General features: G+C 36.4%; 1 non-coding gene and 1 pseudogene across 1 annotated transcript; both read right to left on the bottom strand.

Moving 5' to 3' along the window:
- Nucleotides 1-75: 75 nt before the first annotated feature.
- On the bottom strand, nt 76-24,608 carry LOC107647190 (uncharacterized; annotated as a pseudogene).
- On the bottom strand, nt 16,009-16,116 carry LOC148562513 (small nucleolar RNA R71). Its single transcript, XR_015888024.1, has one exon. It is a non-coding gene; the product is annotated as a small nucleolar RNA R71 (small nucleolar RNA).
- Nucleotides 24,609-25,151: the final 543 nt, after the last annotated feature.

Raw genomic sequence — 25,151 nt, 5'->3', positions numbered from 1 at the left:
TTTATATTAAAATAAAATTTAATAAATATAATTCTTCTTTAAGTTTGTTATTAATAAAATAATAAATAAATAATTTTATAGATAAAAAATATAAAATAGTTTATAATGGTACTCTTCGAGTCTTAGTGACTTGAAATCTTCAATAATTGAATCAGAACTAAACTTTTCAGCAATTTCTTTCTCAATGTAAATAATCAAACTATCTGCGAGAAAGTCGTCCTTCATCTTGTTTCTTAACCTTGTCTTCATTATTTTCATTGCTGAAAATGATCGCTCTGTAGTAGCTGTAGAAACTGGAAGAGTTAATATCAAACAAATCAATCTATCAATTAAGTAATACCCTTTTGACTTTTTTGTTTTTGCTAAATATTTACACAGTTCATGAATCGTTGACAAATTCTTCATTTCTAGATGCTGACAAGTATCAAGAATAAAATGCTGAAGCTGAAAAGGAAAATTAATCTTCTCTTGTTCAGTAAAATCTTCAGGATAGTAATTGTCAACAAGAGTAGAAATCTTAGCAATGTCAAATTTTTTGTAAGCATTCTTAGGCGTGAGAGTAGAGCTCGGACTTAGTAGATCCATTGCTTGATCATTAAATCTGCTATTTAACTCTTGTAATTGCTTATTAATTGTGACTACAAATATCTCCACTCTAAAATAATGCTCAACTGTAATATTATATTTTTGGTGACGCGAGCGTCCTTGCCTTGCAACATAAGAAGCAGTTAAATCAGGAATTAGAATATCATGTTGCTCACAAAATGATTTCACATTTTTTAATAATTTCCCCCATCTGTCATCTCTCATACTTTGGATAAGTGTTTTTGTAGAATGAACTAGTTGCACAACATTAACTATGTCTTGAGACTGCTTTTGTAAAGCTTGACAAAGAATATCAGTTATTTCCATAATATCTTTCATCAAATACAAGATTAATACAAATTCAAATGAGGTCAAGGTATTGTAAGCACTATCTACATCACCACGTTGAGAATAAGTTGATCCATCAACAATAATATTTTGTAAAACAGTCAACGTTGCACCATACATATTTATCAAACTACAAATAGAAGAGAAATGAGAACTCCATCGAGTATCACCTGCTCGTCTCAATGTACCAATTTGGTTTGCCCTTTTACCAGTTTCAAGTTCATCAATCTCTAATAAATGGACAATTTCATTTTTCTTGACAGCATGTAACTCATCATGTCACTTACTAGAAGAACAAATGATATTGACGATGAAAGTCAATTTTGAAAAAACTAATGGACAGGAATAACTTCTCTTGATGCAGCAACTAATGCAAGTTGTAATCGATGAGCAAAATAGTGGATATAGTAAGCATAAGGGAAATCTTTTAAGAATAATGGTTGTAACTCATTCCATTCCCCTCTCATGTTGCTGGCACCATCATATCCTTGACCACGAATATTAGAGACATTAAGACCATGTCGAGAAAGAATGCCGCACAATTCTTGTTTCAGAGTTAATGATGTAGTATCTTTGACATGTATAAGATCAAGAAAATGCTCCTGAATAAAACCATGTATATCAACAAATCTCAAAACAAGTGCCATTTGTTCTCTTTTGGATTCATCACGAGTTTCATCTACTACAATGCAAAACTTGGAATCTCCAATTTCCTCACAAATATGCTTTCTCACCTTGTTTGAGAGAATATGCAATATTTCTTTTTGAATTTGATGTGAAATATATTTTGCATTATATGGAGCATTTTCTAACACAGTTTTTGCAACTTCGTCATTGTAAGATGCTATGAGTTTTATCATTTCAAGAAAATTACCTCGGTTTTTTTTATTCTAGAGTCTCATCATAGCCTCTGAAAGCACAAGCTTGAAATGTAAGCCAATGAGTTGCATCAATGGAGGATTTTAGACGCAATCGATTCTTTTAAATTTTCTCAGAAATATGATCCTCAATTACATTTTGGATGTGACTTGTCTGATTCAGTAAATCTAGACATGCTCCAACTGCATTATTGTGTGGTGAGCAAGGATCTTGATGAGCAGATATTTTATACGCTTTTTGGCGTTGTTTTCATATAGTTTTATTATGTTTTATTTAAGTTTTATTATGTTTTCATAGGTTTTAGTGCAAAAATTCACATTTTTAGATTCTACTTTGAGTTTGTGTGTTTTATGGTGATTTCAAGTATTTTCTGGCTGAAATTGAGGAGCTTGAGTAAAGGTCTAATTCAGAAGCAGAGAAAGGACTGCAGATGTTGTCAGGATCTGGCCTCCTTGCACTCGAAGGAGCTTTTCTGGAGCTACAGAAGTCCAAATGACACTCTCTCAATGGCTATAGAAAGCTAACATCCCGGGCTTTCCAGAAATAGTTTATACTTTGTTTTGGAATTGACGGCTAATCCACGACTTCGTTGGGGACTTCTCGAGACACCAGTTCAACCGAGGTATGGGAAGATTAAGGTCTTTGTGGTTAAGGCTAGAACCAAAGGCGTAGCATTCTCTGATCCGGAAGATTTGACCTTGTTTTTGGTGTTTTGAGTAGGACCATCAAGGGAAATGGACTGCAAGAACTTCACCCTCAATCAGACTGGATGTGGACTAACCCTGGTGTTTAGCCTAGAGGAAGATTGGCGACTTCTCAAGAAAGGCGTTGATCACATACAGCCTGCCATAGAAGAAATCATTGAGTTGGCATAGATAGTGAGACCGAATTAATCCAGAAGAATAAAGCATCTCTGAAGCCTTAACCATCTTCTCATCGTTGCATTCACCATCAACTGAGTAATGTTATTTTTATTTTACTTTTATGCGCTTTAAACAAACAAACAACTTTTCTATCTACCTAACTAAGATCTACAAGATAACCACAGCTTGATTCAAGCCAACAATCCTCGTGGCATCGACCTTGATTCACTCAGGTATTACTTGGACGACCCAGTGCACTTGCTGGTTCAGTTGTGCGAAGTGTAATTCTGCGCACCAAGATTTTGGCGTTGTTGCCGGGGATTGTTCGAGTTTGATCAAACTAATGGATTATCTTGTTTCTTAGATTAGGTACTTTTTAATTTTGTTTAAGTCTTTTATTTTCTTTTTCGAAAAAAAACCCTTTCAGAAAAGCAAAGATTTTTTAGTCCTGTGTTTTCTTTTCAAAAATTTTTCAAAACCTTTTCTTTTTTATCTTTATCTTTTCTTTTGTTTTCTTTTCAAAAAAATTTCAAAACCTTTTCTGTTTTTGGATATGTATTTTGTTTTGATTTTTTTTACTTTGAGTCTTCCCTTTTTCTTGTTTTCTTTTTCAAAAATTTTTCAAAACCTTTTCTTTTCTTTAGTAATCTTTGTCTTTTGTTTGAGTCTTGTGTCAATCTTTAAGTTTGGTATCCCATCTGTTTTTATCCTTTTCTTTAAATTTTTGAAAGTGTTCTTATTTTCCCTTCTTCATATTCGAATTATTCTTGGTTATTTTCCTTCTTTGATTTCAAAAATTTTAAGTTTGGTGTCTCTTTGTGTTTTCTTGCTTATTTTTGCAAAATTTGAATCCTTGATCCTAAAAATTTGAAGTTTGATGTCTCTTTGGTGTTTCTTGATTTTTCTCTCCCTTAATTTTTCAAAAATTGTTCTTGAGTGTTCTTCATTGTGTTCGAATTGTTCTTGGTTTTTCTTTCTTGGTATTCAAGTTGTTCTTGTTTCTTTTCTTGTTTTGATCTTAAAAGTTTTAAGTTTGGTGTCTTTTGGAGTTTTTCTTTGCAATTTTCTAAATTTTGTGTCGTTAGATCTAAAAATTTTAAGTTTGGTGTCTTTTGGTTGTTTTTCTCTTTCTTCATTAATTCAAAAAATAAAAAAATATCTTATCTATCTTTATTTCAAAATTAATTTCGAAAATCTCAAACACAATTTCAAATTTTAATTTCAAAATCATTATCTTATCTTATCTTAATTTCAAAAATCAAATTTCAAACCTTATCTTTTTTTATCTTATCATGTCTTTCTTTTAATTTGATTTTATCTTATCTTATCTTATCTTATCTTATCTTTTTGTTATCTTTCATTAAATTTCAAATCATAATCTTATCTTATCTTAATTTTAAATTTCAAATCTTTTCAAAAATCAAATCTTTTTCAAATCTCTATCTTATCTTATTTCAAATTCAAAACTCAAAATTTAAAATTCAATTTTTCAAAATCTTTATCTTATCTTGTTTCAAATTCAATTTTAAAAATTTAAATTTTAAAATTCAAAATTCAAAATTCAAAATTCAAATTTTAAAATAAAATATTATCTTATCTTTCAAATCTTTTTTAAAATTCAAATTTCAAATCTTATCTTTTCAAATCTTTTTAAATCTTTACTATCTTTTTAAATTTGATTTTCAAAATCTTTAAATTTTAAATCTTATAATATATTTTAAAATTCAAATTTTAAAATTCAAATTTCTAAATCTTTATCTTATCTTGAATCAATTTCAAATTTTAAAATCAAATCTTTTTCAAAAAAATTCAAAATAAAAAATTTTCAAAATCAAATTTTTTCAAAATATTTTCAAATCTTATCTTATGTTGTTGACTTATTCTTTCAAATCTTGTTTATTAGTTATTTACTTATCTTATCTTATTCTCTTTTTTACTCTTCTTTCTCTCTCTTCTTTTTCAAAACCTCCTAACTAATTCTTTTCTCTTCTTTTTTGAAAATTCTTACCTCTCTCTCTCTCTCTCTTCTATTTTCGAAAATCATCTACTTCTTTCTCTCTCTTCTTTTTCAAAAATCACCTTTAAAATTTTCAAATCTTTTTAATTAATTAGTTGTCTTAAAATCTTCTTTTATTTTTCTTTCTCTTTTTTTTTTTTTTCGAAATTAACAATTAATTAAAATAAAAGAAATAAAAAAATTAATTTCGTTTTCTTTTAAAAAAAAATCGAATTCCATCTCTCTCCCTCTACCTCTATTCTTCTTGTCTTCTCAAGACATCTTACTGGAAGTGCTCTATACTCTAATATAGAGACACACACTTTCCCATTTTCTTATTTCTTGACTGAGTGTACAGGAACAGGAAGAGTTCACCATGAACCCGAATGGGGATGAACAGTTCAGAAGAACTTTGGGGTCTTATACAGCCCCCACTCCTGACTTCTACCGAAGCAGCATTAGTACCCCTCCTATTGGAGTAGCTCATTTTGAGCTCAACCCACAATTAATCACTCTAGTGCAGCAAAACTGCCAGTTTCAGGGACTTCCTCAAGAGGAGCTGATAAACCACTATTTTATGGTTTATCTTGTGCTAATTTGAGTGGTTTTTATCAATTCTTTGCACACTTATTCATACAATTTGTATGGTTTTACAAATCCTTCCCAATTTTGTTCTATGATTGAAAACTTGCTTCCTAAACCTTTAAATTGTGTATTTTTAATTCCCCTTTATACCATTCGATGCCGTGATCTGTGCGTTAAGTGTTTTCAGGCTATATAGGGCAGGAATGGCTTAGAAGATGGAGAGGAAGCTTTCAAAAATGGAAGGAACACAAGAAATAAAGGAGGTGACCAGCGAGGATCGACGCGCACGCATCGCTCACGCGTGCGCGTGCTTTGGAGATTTTCACAGCGATGCGTACGCGTACCTGACGTGTACGCGTGACAAGCAAAATTGCACATCGACGCGTGCGCATACCTGATGCGTACACGTGACACGCAAAGAGAACCATCGACGCGTATGCGTGACATGCGCCACGTGCAGAAATCGCAGAAGATGCTGGGGGAGATTTTGGGCTGAGTTTGGACCCAGTTTTCAGCCCAGAAACACAGACTAGAGCCAAGGGACAAGCAGAGACTCAACACACATTCACTTTTACGCAGTTTAGCTTTTGAGATCTTAGAGAGAAAATACTCCTTCTTCTAGGGTTCTTCATATTCATAGATTTCTAGTTTTATGCTTTTGGATTGGATATTGAGAAGAGTTACTACCTCCGTTGAAGTTTCTATCATTCTAGTTTGTTTCCTTATTTCCTTACTCTTTTATCACCCATTTACCCTGTTCAGATGTTACATATGGATATCTTTGATTTTGGAGTTTATTAATGCAAAGAACTATTTTTACCTTTAATTAATTTTCTGCTATTAATTAATTTGAATTACCATGTCTTCTTTTTCCCTTTATATGTCTATGAGAATGGTATTTATGTCAATAGAGTAGACTCCTAACTTGACGTGGGAGTTGTTTAGTAGGAGACCCTTGAGTTGGAATACTCAAGTGTTGATTTTAATTGGAAGTTGTTGGCTAATTCTCTAGTCACTAATGCTAATCCTTCCATAGGAGAGGATTAGGACTTGTGAATCAGAGTTGACTCCATTACTTGACTTTCCTTTATTCGGTAAAGGTTAACTAAGTAAAAACAACAACCTCTTACTATTACACTTGGGAAAATTCAACAAGGATAGAACTTTCAATTAATCTTCTCCCAGTCAAGGCTTTTTATTTTAATTACATAAAACCTCTTGTTAATTTTCATTGCTTTACTTTATAATCATTTATTTTTCTGCTCTCCAACTCTAAAATTTCTCGGAAAATTTCTGACCAATAAAATAGCACTATTTTGTCAACTCGTTGGGAGACGACCTGGAAATTCTACTCCCAGTATTTTATTCTTAAATTGTGACAACTCTTTTTAAATTGATAAGCAAAATTTTTGTCGGTAAAGAACTGTACTTGCAACACTGTTCTTATTATAAATTTCTTAATCGGTAATTTTTCGCCCGTCAGGAGCCCACAGAATTCCTTGCTGAATTCCTGCAATATGCTGACACAGTGTACACTGATGGAGTAGACCAAGATGTCTACAGGTTATTGCTCTTTCCATTTGCTGTGAAAGGTCAAGCAAAGAGGTGGTTGGATAATCAACACAAATAAAGCTTGAAAACATGGAGTTAGCTGGTGGATAAGTTTTTGAATCAATACTTTCCACCAAATAAGTTAACCTAGTTAAGACTGGACATTCAAGACTTCAAACAAGGAGATAATGAACCCCTTTATGATACTTGGGTGAGATACAAGATGATGCTACGAAAATACCCTACTGAAATATTTTCAGAATGGGTAAAGTTAGATATCTTCTATTATGGACTCACAGATATGGCTAAAATGTTCTTAGACCATTCAGCTGGTGGTTCAATCCACATGAAAAAGACAATTGAGGAGGCTCATGAACTTATTGACACAGTTGCCGTGAATCAGCATCTGTACTCAGTCGATGAGACCTCCATGAAAGGATAGGTTAAGGCAATATCTATTGAGTCTAACCCTCCAAAGCAAAGTGAGTCATTACCGCAGCAACTGCACTTCCTTGCACAACAAATGTTGAAATTTCAAGAGATGCTGCAAGAAGCCCGAGCCTCTAACAGAACTATAGAGGCACAGTTGAGTCAAACTAGATAGCACTTATCTAAACAGATAAGAGAATAGTTTCTGGCCCTCATTAGTACCAAGGAGGCTGAGCCTAAAATGGTACACACTGTTAAGGAATTAAATGAAGAAGAGACTCAAGAAGAGGCTGGAAGTACTTTGTTGCATGCCCCTCTTATGGGAAGAAAGCCTGAAGCACCAGACTCTCAGATGCCCCAAAAGGAGACCAAGGATGAGCACTGCTCACAATCCTTGGAAGGCTATGAAAAGCTGCATTTCAATATTCCTTTTGCTAAGATTTTGGAGCAATGGTCTCTATCTACTGGAAGAAACCTCTCTGATGCTGAGAGAGGCGAATTAGTGATGAGGTTACAGAAGGATTACATGATTATCAAGGTCCTTCAACCTCTACTACCCCCTGACAAAGGAGGTACTGCCATGCAGAGTGCAATACTGAAGCCTCGTCCCTTGGTGAAAACTCATATAGTTTCCCCAGACATCAAACTTAAGTTTGGTGTTGGGCAGTCACCACCCACCAAGGAGGAAGGTCCCAAGTGGAAGATGCATAGGGAATGGAGAAACAATACAACCCCTACCCTAACAAGCAAGGAGAATCAAGCTCATCACACTAAAAGAAAGCTTGTTAGAAGGAATTCAAATTTGAGGACACTAATCTCCTCTTCTTCTCCCATGGAGTCATTTCTATTAACCAACTGGAAGAAGAGGAAGAAAGTCAGCAATCAAGTGTCAAGCTAATGACATTAAAAAAGTGCTTATTAGGAGGCAACCCAACCATGAGTAGTATATTTCTGTTCTTATTTCTTTTGTTTATTTTCATTTGAGTTTATTTTTAGAGTTTTCCCTTACTTTTTAATATTTATGATCATGTGCAGTAGTTAGAACAGAAACAGAAATAGTCAGAGCTGAAAACAGAACACCCTGGAGTAGAGTCCTTGTTGGCATTGAGCGCCAAACAAGGAGACCAGAGTGGGGGTTCAACGCCCATGAGGAGCAGCAAAGCTGGTGCAAAGCTAGCGTTGAACGCCAGCTAGGGGGCAGAGACCTGGCATTGAATGCCAGGAAGAAGCACCCTAATGGGCGTTCAACGCCCTATAAGGAGCATCAAGCTGGCATTGAATGCCAGCCAGGAGCGAGAGTTAGGCGTTCAACGCCCACAAGGGGCAAGAAACTCGAATTCCCTAGCCCCCCAGAACCAGTGGGTCCCACAAAAACTCCAACTTCCCCACCTAACTTTCTCATTCCCAATTGTTCATATTTGTTCTAGGACGAGCAAAATTCTTAAGTTTGGTGTTGCAAAAGCTTTTCTTTTTACTTCTACCACTCCTAAGTATGGCACCAAAAACTAGTGAAACCTTAGGACAAGCCCATCACTAAAAGAAGGATGGAGTATGTTAGATAACTGGCGCATGGACCACAGCAAGAGCATGCGGAGCTGCCTCAACAAGAAATCCCTGAGATGCCTTAAGGATGTATTTTCCTCCCCAAAAATTTTTTTTGGGACCAATGGCATACCTCTCTAGGAGAGTTAAGCTCCAACATGGACTAACTAAGGATGGGACATCAAAGAGCCATGAGAGAAGAACAAAAGAGGCAGGGGTGAGACATAGAGGAGATCAAGCACTTCATTGGATCCTCCAGACGGAGTAGTAGCCGCCATCATTAAGGTGGATTCGTTCCCTTTACTCCCCTGTTGCTTATGTCATTTATCTGTTTTCCGTGTATTTTATTTTATTTTATTTCTGTTTCTAGTGCACGATCATCTGTCTTTATGTCTTAAAGTTATAAAATATTTCATGCATCTATCACCTTGCTTAAAAGAAAATTTTAATTGAAAAAGAAAAGTAAGATGCATGAATTTCGAGTTTTATATTAGGAATAGTTTAATTATGTGATGTGGTGGCAATGCTTTTATTTTCTGAATGTATGAATAAACTGTGCATATTTGATGTTAGAATTTAAGAATGTTGGTTCTTGAAAGAATGAGGATACAAGTGAAGTATTATTGGTAATCTGAAAAATCCTAAAATTGATTCTTGAAGCAAGAAAAAGCAGCAAAAAGCAATAAAAAAAAACATATGCGAAAAAAATATAGAAAGCAGAAAAAAAGAAATAAAAAGCAGAAAAAGCCAATAGCTCTTTAAACCAAAAGGCAAGAGCAAGGATCCAAGGCTTTGAAAATCAATGGCTAGGAGGGCCTAAAAGAGAAATCTTAGCCTAGGAAGTTCAATTGAGCTGCTTCCCTACTATATGCTTGTGGTGTGAAGGTGTCAAGTGAAAAACTTGAGACTGAGTAGTTAAAGTCGTGGTCCAAAGCAAAGAATGTACTTAAAAATTCTGGACACCACTGGCTGGGGACTCTAGCAAAGCTGAATCACAATCCTAAGGGGTTCACCCAGTTAAAGTGTCTGTGGCATTTATATATCTGGTGGTAATACTGGAAAACAAAGTGCTTAGCGTCACGGCCAAGACTCTAAAAAAGCTGTGTTTAAGAATAAAAAAGAACTTAACTAACAGAATCATTAGTATCATCTGGAATCTGAGTTCCTAAAGATGCCAATCATTCTGAGCTTCAATAGAAGATGCCAAAACTATTAAGAAGCAAAAAGCTACTAGTCCCGCTCATCTAATTGAAACTGAATTTCATTGAGAACTCTAAAATTTATTGCATCCTTATATTTCTTTTTATCCTACTTTGTTTTTGGTTGCTTGGGGACAAGCAACAGTTTAAGTTTGGTGTTCTGATGAGCGGATCTTTTATATGCTTTCTGGCATTGTTTTCATATAATTTTTATTATGTTTTATTTAAGTTTTATTATGTTTTCATAGGTTTTAGTGAAAAATTCATATTTTTAGATTCTAATTTGAGTTTGTGTGTTTTATGGTAATTTTAGGTATTTTCTGGCTGAAATTGAGGAGCTTGAGCAGAAGTCTGATTCAGAAGCAGAGAAAAGACTGCAGATGCTGTCAGGATTTGACCTCCGTGCACTTGAAGGAGCTTTTCTGGAGCTACAAAAGTTTAAATTGCACGTTGTTAACGGCTATGGAAAGCTAACATCCAGGGCTTTCCAAAAATATATAATAGTCCATACTTTGTTTTAGAATTGAAGGTCCAATACTAGCGTTCAACGCCAGCCACCAGCTCATTCCTTAGGAAGCAACTGGAGTTCAACGCCCAAAAGGGGGTCCCTAGCTAGCGTTCAACGCCCCTAAGGGACATTAGCACATGGGAGACACTCAATCTCATCCCAAACACTCACCAAGTGGGCCCCAGAAGTGAATTTTCGCACTCCTAAGTCTAGTCTATCATATTTCTGTAATCCTTAGTCATTAGATTAGTATATATAGGAGAAGATCACCCATGTTTAGGATCTTCCACCACTTTACACTAGGGGTGCATATGACCCGGCCCGACCCGGTCCCGAACACTTTAGGGGCTAATTTTGTGTGATTTCATTGGGTTTAGGGTCGGGTAAGGGTCTCAAAAATAGACCCGTCATTATTTCGGGTCGGGTCCGGGCCATAGCTCGGGTCACCCGAAGTCGGCCCGGTGGCCCGGTCATCATACACAATTAATATTTTGTGTTATTAGTGATGGATCATGACTATTCTTATGTGGAATTTAAGTATTGTAAACCTTAATATTTTGTGTTATTAGTCATTATAAGACTATAATTTAATATTTTATGTTTAGAATGTATAAGACTTTAGACTAATGCATAATATTGTGTTATTTGTATTGATTTAAATATTTGGTATTATTAGACAATATTAGTATTGATTGTGGTTATGCTTTAATTTTGAAGAAGGACTGGTTCTTGTTATATTTTTCTAAATGAATTTTACCATGTTAAATAATGGTTGGAGTCTTGGAAATTTGGATATTTTTACATGCTAGCTTACAAGAAGGTATCAACGTAATGTAATGTTAACGGCCCGGTTTCACCCGATTTTTTACCCGGTATAATTGTGGCCTGAAAGTGTATTAGTTTCATCGGGTCTAGGGCCGGGTTCGGGTCTAATAAATAGACCCGGTGTATATTTCGGGTCGGGTCTGGGTCACATCAAATCCAACTTCACCCGACCCATGTGCACCCCTACTTTACACGTTTTACATTGTTCTATGTACAGTATGAGCCACTAAACCTCCTAGGTTAAGGTTAGGAGCTCTGCTGAGTTTTATGGATTAATAAAAGTATTACTGTTCTATCTCAATTCGTGTTTGATTCTCTATTCTAAGATGTATCTTCGTTCTTCAACCTTATGAATGAGTTGAACCGGCACAAGGTTATCTCTATTCTACATGGGTTCAGTGAGCATCTTTCATCGGATATCAATGAACCACTAGTAATGCAAAGAGTATTTTTCCATTTAATTTCTTTATTTGCTTGATTATCTCAATTCAATTCCAATTATCATGTTTTCTTTCTAATCCCTTTACATGCATGCAAAATTGGCATCCATGTCAATGGAGTAGGCTTCCAACTTGGCTTTGGAGTTGATTAATGATTAGCGGATAATTTATACGCTTTTTGGCATTGTTTTTAGTATGTTTTTAGTAGAATCTAGTTACTTTTAGGGATATTTTCATTAGTTTTTATGTTAAATTCACATTTCTGGACTTTACTATGAGTTTGTGTGTTTTTCTGTGATTTCAGGTATTTTCTGGCTGAAATTGAGGGACTTGAGCAAAAATCAGATTCAGAGGTTGAAGAAGGACTGCTGATGCTGTTGGATTCTGACCTCCCTGCACTCAAAATAGATTTTCTGGAGCTACAGAACTCAAAATGGCGCGCTTCCAATTGAGTTGGAAAGTAGACATCCAGGGCTTTCCATAAATATATAATAGTCCATACTTTGCCCAAGTTTAGACGACGCAAACTGGCGTTCAACGCCAGCTCTCTGCCCAATTCTGGCGTCCAGTGCCAGAAACAAGTTGCAAAGTGGATTTCAACGCCCAAACTGGCACAAAAGCTGGCGTTCAACTCCAAGAATGACCTCTCCACGTGTAGACTTCAAGCTCAGCCCAAGAACACACCAAGTGGGCTCCGGAAGTGGATTTATGCATCAATTACTTACTTCTGTAAACCCTAGTAGCTAGTTTATTATAAATAGAACTTTTCACTATTGTATTAGACATCTTTTGATCCTGGATTGTATCTTTTGATCATATTTAGATCTCTAGACCTCCATGGGAGGCTGGCCACTCGGCCATGCTTACCCTCTATTCACTTATGTATTTTTAACGGTAGAGTTTCTACACTCCATAGATTAAGGTGTGGAGCTCTGCTGTTCCTCAAAGATTAATGCAAAGTACTACTGTTTTTCTATTCAATTCATCTTATTTCGCTTCTAAGATATTCATTCGCACTTCAACTTGAATGTGATGAACGTGACAATCATCATCATTCCCTATAAACGCGTGCCTGACAACCACTTCCGTTCTACCTTAGATTGAATGAGTATCTCTTAGATCTCTTAATCAGAATCTTCGTGGTATAAGCTAGATTGATGGCGGCATTCATGAGAGTCCGAAAAGTCTAAACCTTGTCTGTGGTATTCCGAGTAGGACTCTGAGATTGAATGACTGTGACGAACTTCAAACTCGCGAGTGCTGGGCGTAGTGACAGACGCAAAAGGGTAGTAAATCCTATTCCAGTATGATCGAGAACCTCCAGATGATTAGCCATGCATTGACAGCGCATCGGACCATTTTCACAGAGAGGAATAGGACGCAGCCATCGACAAGGGTGATGCCTCCAGACGATTAGCCGTGCTGTGACAGAGCATTTGGACCATTTTCCAGAGAGGATTAAAAGTAGCCATTGACAACGGTGATGTCCTTACAAAAAGCCAGCCATGGAAAGGAGTAGGATTGATTGGATGAAGACAGCAGGAAAGCAGAGGTTCAGAGGAACGAAAGCATCTCTATGCGCTTATCTGAAATTCTCACCAATGATTTACATAAGTATTTCTATCCTTCTTTTATTATTTAATTTCGAAATCTCCACAATTATTTTATATCCGCCTGACTGAGATTTACAAGGTGACCATAGCTTACTTCATACCAACAATCTCCGTGGGATCGACCCTTACTCACGTAAGGTTTATTACTTGGACGACCCAGTGCACTTGCTGGTTAGTTGTATCGAAGTTGTGACAAATTATGAATTGAGATTAGAGCACCAAGTTTTTGGAGCCATTACCAGAGATCACAATTTCGTACACCAAGTTTTTGGCGCCGTTGCCAGGGATTGTTCGAGTTTGGACAACTGACGGTTCATCTTGTTGCTTAGATTGGGTAATTTTCTTCTTATTTTCAAAAAAGTTTTAAAAAAAAATATTTTTCAAAAATCTTTCAAAAAAAATTTCTCATCTGTTTTCGAAAAAAAAAATATTTTCAAAAATATATTTTTCTTCAGAATTTTTAAGACTGAATTCTAGTGTTTCATGAAGAATGTTGAAGCCTGGCTGGCTGTAAAGCCCTGTCTAATTCCTTTGGATATGGTATGTCAGGCGTGTCATGTCTGAGTTACATACTAAAGCTTGGCTGGCTATTAAGCCATGCCTGACCCTTTGATTAGAGCTTTAGTTTAAAGAGCATAAGATTCCTGGAATTCATATTAAAAATTTTGGAATCCTTATTTTTCTTTTTTCTAAATAATTTTCGAAAAATATAAAATAAAAATCCAAAAAAAAATCATAAAATAAAAAAAAAATCAAAAAAATATTTCATGTTTCTTGTTTGAGTCTTGAGTCAGATTTTAAATTTGGTGTCAATTGCATGTTCATCTTGCATTTTTCAAAAATTCATGCATTCATAAGTGTTCTTCATGATCTTCAAGTTGTTCTTGGTAAGTCTTCTTGTTTGATCTTTGCATTTTCATGTTTTGTGTCTTTCCTTGTTTTTCCTATGCATTCTTGAATTCTTAGTGTCGAAGCATTAAAGAATTCTAAGTTTGGTGTCTTGCATGTTTTCTTTGCATATAAAATTTTTCAAAAATGTGTTCTTGATGTTCATCTTGACATTCATAGCATTCTTGCATGCATTCATTGTTTTGATATAAAAATTTCATGCATTACATCATTTTCATGTTCTTCTCTCTCATCATAAAAATTCAAAAAAAAAAAATCAAAAAAATATCTTCCCCTTTTTCTCTCATAAAATTCGAAAATTTGAGTTGACTTTTTCAAAAATTTTTAAAATCTAGTTGTTTCTTATGAGTCAAATCAAATTTTCAATTTGAAAATCTTATCTTTTTCAAAATCTTTTTCAAAAATCAAATCTTTTTCATTTTTCTTAGTTGTTTTCGAAAATTCTAAAAATATTTTTCGAAAATCTTTTTCTTAATTTTATATCATAATTTTCGAAAATAACATCATCAATTAATGTTTTGATTCAAAAATTTCAAGTTTGTTACTTACTTGTTAAGAAAGATTCAAACTTTAAGTTCTAGAATCATATCTTGTGATTTCTTGTGAATCAAGTCATTAATTGTGATTTTAAAAATCAAATCTTTTTCAAAACTAATTTCAATCATATCTTTTCAAAAAATATCTTCTTATCTTATCTTTTTCAAAAATTTGATTTCAAAATATCTTCTCTAACTTCTTATCTTCTTATCTTTTCAAAATTGATTTTCAAATTTGTTTCAACTAACTAACTAACTCTTTGTTTGTTTCCTATCTTTTTCAAAACCACCTAACTAACTCTCTCTCTCTAATTTTCGAAAATATCTTCCCTCTTTTTCAAAATTTCTTTTTAATTAACTAACTATTTTAATTTTTGATTTCTATTTTCGAAAAACTACTAACCTTTTTCAAAAACTATTTTCAAAAATCACTAACTCTTTTTCAAAAATTATTTTTGAAATTTTCCTTCTCTCATCTTATTCTATTTATTTATTCATCTACTAACATCTCTTCATCTCAAATCATTTCTCCTATCCTTACCTTTGTATTTGGATTCTTCATTCTTCTTCACCCCTATTCCTTTTCTTCTTCTACTAACAATAAGGAACCTCTTTACTGTGACATAGAGGATTCCTCTTCTTTTCTTGTTCTCTTCTCTTTCTTATGTGCAGGAACAAGGAAAAAGGCATTCTTGTTGAAGCTGATCCAGAACCTGAAAGGACTCTGAAGAGGAAACTAAAAGAAGCTAAATTACAACAATCCAGAGACAACCTTATTGAAAATTTCGAACAAGTAAAGGAGATGGCAGCCGAACCCAACAACAATAATGCAAGGAGGATGCTTGGTGACTTTACTGCACCAAATTCCAATTTACATGGAAGAAGCATCTCCATCCCTACCATCGGAGCAAACAATTTTGAGCTGAAACCTCAGCTAGTTTTTCTGATGCAGCAGAACTGCAAGTTTCATGGACTTCCATCTGAAGATCCTTTTCAGTTCTTAACTGAATTCTTGCAGATATGTGATACTGTTAAGACTGATGGAGTAGATCCTGAAGTCTACAGGCTCATGCTTTTCCCGTTTGCTGTAAGAGACAGAGCTAGAGTGTGGTTGGACTCTCAACCCAAAGATAGCCTGAACTCTTGGATAAGCTGGTCACGTCTTTCTTAGCCAAGTTCTTTCCTCCTCAAAAGCTAAGCAAGCTTAGAGTGGATGTTCAAACCTTCAGACAGAAAGAAGGTGAATCCCTCTATGAAGCTTGGGAAAGATACAAGCAGCTGACCAAAAAGTGTCCTTCTGACATGCTTTCAGAATGGACCATCCTGGATATATTCTATGATGGTTTATCTGAGCTATCAAAGATGTCATTAGATACTTCTGCAGGTGGATCCATTCACCTAAAGAAAACGCCTGCAGAAGCTTAGGAACTCATTGACATGGTTGCTAATAACCAGTTCATGTACACTTCTGAGAGGAATCCTGTGAGTAATGGGATGCCTATGAAGAAGGGAGTTCTTGAAATTGATACTCTGAATGCCATATTGGCTCAGAACAAAATATTGACTCAGCAAGTCAATATAATTTCTCAGAGTCTGAATGGAATGCAAGCTGCATCCAACAGTTCTCAAGAGGCATCTTCTGAAGAAGAAGCTTATGATCCTGAGAACCCTGCAATAGCAGAGGTAAATTACTTAGGTGAACCTTATGGAAACACCTATAATCCATCATGGAGAAATCATCCAAATCTCTCATGGAAGGATCAGAAAAAGCCTCAACAAGGCTTTAATAATGGTGGAAGATACAGGTTTAGCAATAGCAAGCCTTTTCCATCATCCACTCAGCAACAGACAGAGAATTCTGAGCAGAATTCATCTAACTTAGCAAATTTAGTCTCTGATCTATCTAAGGCCACTGTGAGTTTCATGAATGAAACAAGGTCTTCCATTAGAAATTTGAAAGCACAACTGGGCTGGCTGAGTAAAAGGATCACTGAAATCCCTCCTAGTACTCTCCCAAGCAATACAGAAGAGAATCCAAAAGGAGAGTGCAAGGCCATTGAATTGATCACCATGGCCGAACCTGTAAGGGAAGGAGAGGACGTGAATCCCAAGGAGGAAGACCTCCTGGGACGTCCAGTGATCAATAAGGAGCTTCCCTCTGAGGAACCAAAAGAATCTGAGACTCATCTAGAAACCATAGAGATTCCATTAAACCTCCTTATGCCATTCATGAGCTCTGATGAGTATTCCTCTTCTGAAGAGAATGAGGATGTTACTGAAGAGCAAGTTACCAAGTACCTTGGTGCAATCATGAAGCTGAATGCCAAATTATTTGGTGTTGAGACTTGGGGAGATGAACCTCCCTTGTTCACCAATGAACTAAGTGATCTGGATCAACTGACATTGCCTCAGAAGAAACAGGATCCTGGAAAGTTCTTAATACCTTGTACCATAGGCACCATGATCTTTAAGGCTCTGTGTGACCTTGGTTTAGGAATAAACCTCATGCCCCTTTCTGTAATAGAGAAACTGGGAATCTTTGGGGTGCAAGCTGCTAAAATCTCATTAGAGATGGCAGACAATTCAAGAAAACAGGCTTATGGACAAGTAGAGGACGTGTTAGTAAAGGTTGAAGGCCTTTACATCCCTACTGATTTCATAGTCCTAGATATTGGGAAGGATGAGGATGAATCCATCATCCTAGGAAGACCTTTCCTAGCCACAGCAAGAGCTGTGATTGATGTGGACAGAGGATAATTGATCCTTCAAATAAATGAGGACAACCTTGTGTTTGCAACTCAAGGATCTCTCTCTGCATCCATGGAGAGGTAGCATAAAAAGCTTCTCTCAAAGCAGAGTCAACCAAAGCCCCCACAGTCAAACTCTAAGTTTGGTGTTGAGAGGTCTCAATAAAGCTCTGCACATCTGTGAGGCTCCATGAGAGCCCACTATCAAGCTATTGACATTAAAGAAGCGCTTGTTGGGAGGCAACCCAATGTTTATTTATCTAATTTTCATTGTTTTTCATGTTTTATTAGGTTCATGATCATGTGGAGTCACAAAATAAATATAAAAATTGAAAACAAAATAAAAAACAGCAGAAGAAAAATCACACCCTGGAGGAAGACCTTACTGGCGTTTAAACGCCAGTAAGAAGCATGTTTTGGGCGTTCAACGCCAGAACAGAGCATGGTTCTGGCGCTGAACGCCAGAAATGGGCAGCATCTGGGCGTTTGAACGCCAGAAATGCACCCTGGAGAAGGGCTGGCGCTGAACGCCCAGAACAAGCATGGTTCTGGCGTTCAACGCCAGAAATGGACCACAAATGGGCGTTCAACGCCCAGAACAAGCACCAATCTGGCGCTGAACGCCCAGAGTTGTGTGCAAGGGCATTTTGCATGCCTAATTTGGTGCAAGGTTGTAAATCCTTGAACACCTCAGGATCTGTGGACCCCATAGGATCCCCACCTACCTCCACTCACTTCTTTTCACCCTTCTTTCACACAATCCCATAAACACTCTTCCCCAAAACTCTTCACCAATCACCTCAATCTCTTTTCCCTATTATCCCTTCACCACTCACATCCATCAACTCTTCCCCATAAACCTACCTCATAAACTCCACCTACCTTCAAAATTCAAAATCAATTTCCCACCCAAACCCACCCTAAATGGCCGAACTTACCCCCCTCCCTTCCTTATATATAGCCCTCCATTCTTCCTCATTTTCACACAACACAACCCTCTTTACTCTTCTTGGCCGAAACACACCTCCCCCCTCCTCTCCATATTTTCTTCTTCTTCTTCATCTATTCTTTCTTCTCTTGCTCGAGGGCGAGCAAAATTCTAAGTTTGGTGTGGTAAAAGCATAAGCTTTTTGTTTTTCCATTACCATTGATGGCACCCAAGACCGGAGAATCCTCTAGAAAAGGGAAAGGGAAGACAAAAGCTTCCACCTCCGAGTCATGGGAGATGGAAAGGTTCATCTCCAAAGCTCATCAAGACCACTTCTATGATGTTGTGGCCAAGAAGAAGGTGATCCCCGAGGTCCCTTTCAAACTCAAGAAAAATGAGTATCCGGAGATCCGACATGAAATCCAAAGAAGAGGTTGGGAAGTCCTAACAAACCCCATCCAACAAGTCGGCATCCTAATGGTTCAAGAGTTCTATGCCAATGCATGGATCACTAGGAACCATGATCAAAGTAAGAACCCGAATCCAAAGAATTATGTTACAATGGTTCGGGGGAAATACTTAGATTTTAGCCCAGAGAATGTGAGGTTGGCGTTTAACTTGCCTATGATGCAAGGAGATGAGCGCCCCTACACTAGAAGGGTCAACTTTAATCAAAGGTTGGACTAAGTCCTCATGGACATATGTGTGGAAGGAGCTCAATGGAAGATTGACTCCAAAGGCAAGCCGGTTCAATTAAGAAGACTGGACCTCAAGCCTGTGGCTAGAGGATGGTTGGAGTTCATCCAACGCTCCATCATCCCCACTAGCAACCGATCTGAAGTTACTGTGGATCGGGCCATCATGATCCATAGCATCATGATTGGAGAGGAAGTAGAAGTTCATGAAGTCATCTACCTTGAACTCTACAAAATAGCCGAAAAGCCCTCCCCTGGGGCAAGGCTAGCTTTTCCTCATCTTATTTGCCATCTATGTTACTCAGCTGGAGCTTTCATAGAAGGAGACATTCACATTGAGGAAGAGAAGCCCATCACTAAGAAAAAGATAGAGCAAGCAAGAGAGCCCATTCATGGAGCTCAAGAGGCGCATGAATCTCATCACCATGAGATCCCGGAGATGCCTCAAATGCATTTTCCTCCACAAAACTATTGGAAGCAAATCAATACCTCCCTAGGAGAATTAAGTTCCAACATGGGACAATTAAGGGTGGAACATCAAGAGCACTCCATCATCCTTCATGAAATAAGAGAAGATCAAAAAGCAATGAGGGAGGAGCAACAAAGACAAGGAAGAGACATAGAAGAGCTCAAGGACATCATTGGTTCCTCAAGAAGGAAATGCCACCATCACTAAGGTGGACTCATTCCTTGTTCTTACATTCTCGGTTTTTCGTTTTCTCTATGTTAAGTGCTTATCTATGTTTGTGTCTTCATTACATGATCATTAGTAGTTAGTAACTTTGTCTTAAAGATATGAATGTCCTATGAATCCATCACATCTCTTAAATGAAAAATGTTTTAATTCAAAAGAACAAGAAGTACATGAGTTTCGAATTTATCCTTGAACTTAGTTTAATTATATTGATGTGGTGACAATGCTTCTTGTTTTCTGAATGAATGCTTGAACAGTGCATATGTCTTTTGAAGTTGTTGTTTAAGAATGTTAAATATGTTGGCTCTTGAAAGAATGATGACAAGGAGACATGTTATTTGATAATCTGAAAAATAATAAAAATGATTCTTGAAGTAAGAAAAAGCAGCAAAGAACAAAGCTTGCAGAAAAAAAAATAGGCGAAAAAAAATAGAAAGAAAAAGCAAGCAGAAAAAGCCAAAAGCTCTTAAAACCAAGAGGCAAGAACATAAAGCCAGTAACCCTTAAAACCAAAAGGCAAGGGCAAATAAAAAGGATCCCAAGGCTTTGAGCATCAGTGGATAGGAGGGCCTAAAGGAATAAAATCTTGGTCTAAGCGGCTAAACCAAGCTGTCCCTAACCATGTGCTTGTGGCGTGAAGGTGTCAAGTGAAAACTTGAGACTGAGCGGTTAAAGTCAAGGTCCAAAACAAAAGAAGAGTGTGCTTAAGAACCTTGGACACCTCTAATTGGGGACTTTAGCAAAGCTGAGTCATAATTTGAAAAGGTTCACCCAATTATGTGTCTGTGGCATTTATGTATCCGGTGGTAATACTGGAAAACAAAGTGCTTAGGGCCACGGCCAAGACTCATAAAATAGCTGTGTTCAAGAATCATCATACTGAACTAGGAGAATCAATAACACTATCTGAACTCTGAGTTCCTATAGATGCCAATCATTCTGAACCTCAATGGATAAAGTGAGATGCCAAAACTATTCAAGAGGCAAAAAGCTACGAGTCACGCTCATCTGATTGGAGCTATGTTTCATTGATAGTTTGGAATTTATAGTATATTCTCTTCTTTTTATTCTATTTGATTTTCGGTTGCTTGGGGACAAGCAACAATTTAAGTTTGGTGTTGTGATGAGCGGATAATTTATATGCTTTTTGGCATTATTTTTAGTATGTTTTTAGTAGAATCTAGTTACTTTTAGGGATGTTTTCATTAGTTTTTATGTTAAATTCATATTTCTGGACTTTACTATGAGTTTGTGTATTTTTCTATGATTTCAGGTATTTTCTGGCTGAAATTGAGGGACTTGAGCAAAAATCAGATTCAGAGGTTGAAGAAGGACTGCTGATGTTGTTGGATTCTGATCTCCCTGCACTCAAAATGGATTTTCTGGAGCTACAGAACTCAAAATGGTGCGCTTTCAATTGCGTTGGAAAGTAGACATCCAGAGCTTTCCAGAAATATATAATAGTCTATACTTTTCCCAAGTTTAGATGACGAAAACTGGCGTTCAACGCCAGCTCTCTGCCCAATTCTGGCGTCCAGCGCCAGAAACAAGTTGCAAAGTGGAGTTCAACGCCCAAACTGGCACAAAAGCTGGCGTTCAACTCTAAGAATGACCTCTCCACGTGTAGACTTCAAGCTCAGCCCAAGCACACACCAAGTGGGCTCCGAAAGTGGATTTATGCATCAATTACTTACTTCTGTAAACCCTAGTAGCTAGTTTATTATAAATAGAACTTTTCACTATTGTATTAGACATCTTTTGATCCTGGATTGTATCTTTTGATCATATTTAGATCTCTAGACCTCCATGGGAGGCTGGCCACTCGGCCATGCTTACCCTCTATTCACTTATGTATTTTTAACGGTAGAGTTTCTACACTCCATAGATTAAGGTGTGGAGCTCTGCTGTTCCTCAAAGATTAATGCAAAGTACTACTGTTTTTCTATTCAATTCATCTTATTTCGCTTCTAAGATATTCATTCGCACTTCAACCTGAATGTGATGAACGTGACAATCATCATCATTCCCTATGAACGCGTGCCTGACAACTACTTTTGTTCTACCTTAGATTGAATGAGTATCTCTTAGATCTCTTAATCAGAATCTTCGTGGTATAAGCTAGATTGATGGCGGCATTCATGAGAGTCCGGAAAGTCTAAACCTTGTCTGTGGTATTCCGAGTAGAACTCTGGGATTGAATGACTGTGACGAACTTCAAACTCGCGAGTGCTGGGCGTAGTGATAGACGCAAAAGGGTAGTAAATCCTATTCCAGTATGATCGAAAACCTCCAGATGATTAGCCATGCAGTGACAGCGCATCGGACCATTTTCACAGAGAGGAATAGGACGCAGCCATCGACAAGGGTGATGCCTCCAGACGATTAGCCGTGCTGTGACAGAGCATTTGGACCATTTTCCAGAGAGGATTAAAAGTAGCCATTGACAACGGTGATGTCCTTACAAAAAGCCAGCCATGGAAAGGAGTAGGATTGATTGGATGAAGACAGCAGGAAAGCAGAGGTTCAGAGGAACGAAAGCATCTCTATGCGCTTATCTGAAATTCTCACCAATGATTTACATAAGTATTTCTATCCTTCTTTTATTATTTAATTTCGAAATCTCCACAATTATTTTATATCTGTCTGACTGAGATTTACAAGGTGACCATAGCTTGCTTCATACCAACAATCTCCGTGGGATCGACCCTTACTCACGTAAGGTTTATTACTTGGACGACCCAGTGCACTTGCTGGTTAGTTGTATCGAAGTTGTGACAAATTATGAATTGAGATTAGAGCACCAAGTTTTTGGAGCCATTACCAGAGATCACAATTTCGTACACCAATTAATATTTGGAGACCCTTGAGTTGGAAGACTCAGGAGTTAATTTTGATTGGAATCTCTGGCCACTAACGCTAATCCTTCCCAAGGGAGAGGATTAGGACTTGTGAATAGAAGTTGGCTCCCTACTTGACTTTCCTTTATTCGGTAAGGGTTAACTAAGTAGAAACAACAACCTATCACTATTAATCTTGAGAAATCCAACAAGGATAGAACTTCCAATTAATCTTCTCCTAGCCAAGGCTTTTTATTTTAATTACATTAATCCTCTCTTGTTAATTTTTATTGCTTTAATTTATAATCATTTATTTTTCCATTCCTCATTCAAAAATTTTTCAGAAAACTCATAACCAATAACAAGAACACTTTCCTGCAATTCCTTGAGAGACGACCCGAGGTATTAATAAATTAATAAGGGAAGAGAATAAATTAAAGTAATAGAATAAATAAAAGTATAAGAAAACTAAATTAAAGGAACATTGAACCTGGAATTGGGAAGAAATAAACCTAAAACTAAGAAAAATCCTAAAACCTAGAGAGAGGAGAGAGCCTCTCTCTCTAGAAACTACATCTAAAATCTAAAATTCTGAATAATGAGAAGTGTATTAATGTGTCTTGAGTCTCTGCTTGTCCCCTGGCTTTAGTCTGCGTTTCTGGGCCGAAAACTGGGTCCAAACTCAGCCCAAAATTGCCCCCAACGTTTTTTGCGATTTCTGCACGTGACGCATGTCACGCGTACGCGTCAGTCACAAGGAATGGCTAGGAATGGCTTTGGAATGGCTAGGAACGGCATCGAATGGTATAAAGGGGAATTAAAATACACAATTTAAAGGCTTAGGAAGCAAGTTTTCAATCATAGAACAGAATTAGGAAGGAATTGTAAAACCATGCAAATTCAATGAATAAGTGTGAGTTTAGTGGATAAAATCCACTCAATTAAGTACAAAATGTACCACAAAATAGTGGTGCATCAACTAGCTTGATTATACATCTCTTAGACGGCTAATCCACAACTTCGTTGGGACTTCTCGAGACACCAGTTCAGCCGAGGTATGGGGAGATTAGGGTCTTTGTGGTAAAGGCTAGAAACAAAGGCGCAACATTCTCTGATCCAGAAGATTCGACCTTATTTGTGGTGTTTTGAGTAGGATCATCAAGGAAAATGGACTGCAGGAGCTTCACCCTCAATCAGACTGGATGTGCACTAACCCTGGTGTTTAGCCTGGAGGAAGATTGGCGGCCTCTCAAGAAAGGCGTTGATCACATACAGCCTGCCATAGAAGAAATCATTGAGTTGGCATAGATAGTGAGACCGAATTAATCCAGAAGAACAAAGCATCTCTGAAGTCTTAACCATCTTCTCATCGTTGCATTCACCATCAACTGAGTAATGTTATTTTTATTTTACTTTTATGCGCTTTAAACAAACAACCACCTGACTAAGATCTACAAGATAACCACAGCTTGATTCAAGCCAACAATCCTCGTGGGATCGACCCTGACTCACTCAGGTATTACTTGGACGACCTAGTGCACTTGCTGGTTTAGTTGTGTGAAGTGTAATTCCGTTGGATTTTTTGCTAACCAAATAACAAAATGAACAATATGCAGCATCTTCAGAAGGTGAATACCCTAACCATGAAGGAAAAATACCAAACCAAGCATATTGAAATCGTCTTGGATGCTTCGTACCAGATAGAGGATAATTGTCAAGATGTTTTTGATATGGACCCCATTTAAGATAAGCTTGTCTAACCTCATCTTTCTGGTTTGGGTGAAATTGCCAAATTTGAAGCCATTTTCCAGGGTCTCGTTCCAAAGAATTAAGGTCAAACTCATCAAATGCAACTCTTTGAACTTTTAAAGGTTGTATCTCACTTTCTTCATGATTCATTAAAATAGAAGAACTATTTACAAGTATTGATGTTGTAGAAATTATATGTTCTCCTTCTTGAATATTAGCCTTCCTCTTAAAAAATGTATCAATTCTTTGATTTTTTATGATTATTTTATATAAAAATTTGAATATATATCCTGTAAAATATATAAAAAAAGAAGTTAGAAGGACAAATATTAAAATTTATAATATTTATTAAAAATTTTTATCAATTTATACAAATACAATAATATCAATACTTATTGAATATTCTAATATTTTTTATCATATAAAAAATTAAATTAAATAAACAGTAAAATATAAAATAATATTAAACTAAATAAATAAAATACCTAATTTTTATATTTGAACTCAAAGGTAGAGAGAGTGTTGCTTGTTGAATAGAGAGTTGAGAAATACGAATAGAAAAGCTGCTAGCAAAGCAGCGGGTTTTTATAATGATGTTTTTTTATCTTTTATTTTGTTAGATGATCTTTATTTATTCTTATTTTTTTTGTTAGATAACTTTTTTATTTGATTTGATTGTTAGATGATTTTTTT

The sequence above is a fragment of the Arachis ipaensis genome, chromosome B6, assembly GCF_059453495.1.
Source record: "Arachis ipaensis isolate K30076 ecotype BB chromosome B6, ASM5945349v1, whole genome shotgun sequence".
Taxonomy (NCBI): domain Eukaryota; kingdom Viridiplantae; phylum Streptophyta; class Magnoliopsida; order Fabales; family Fabaceae; genus Arachis; species Arachis ipaensis.
Note: the sequence above shows the minus strand (reverse complement) of the source record. Positions and strands in the feature narration are given on the sequence as shown.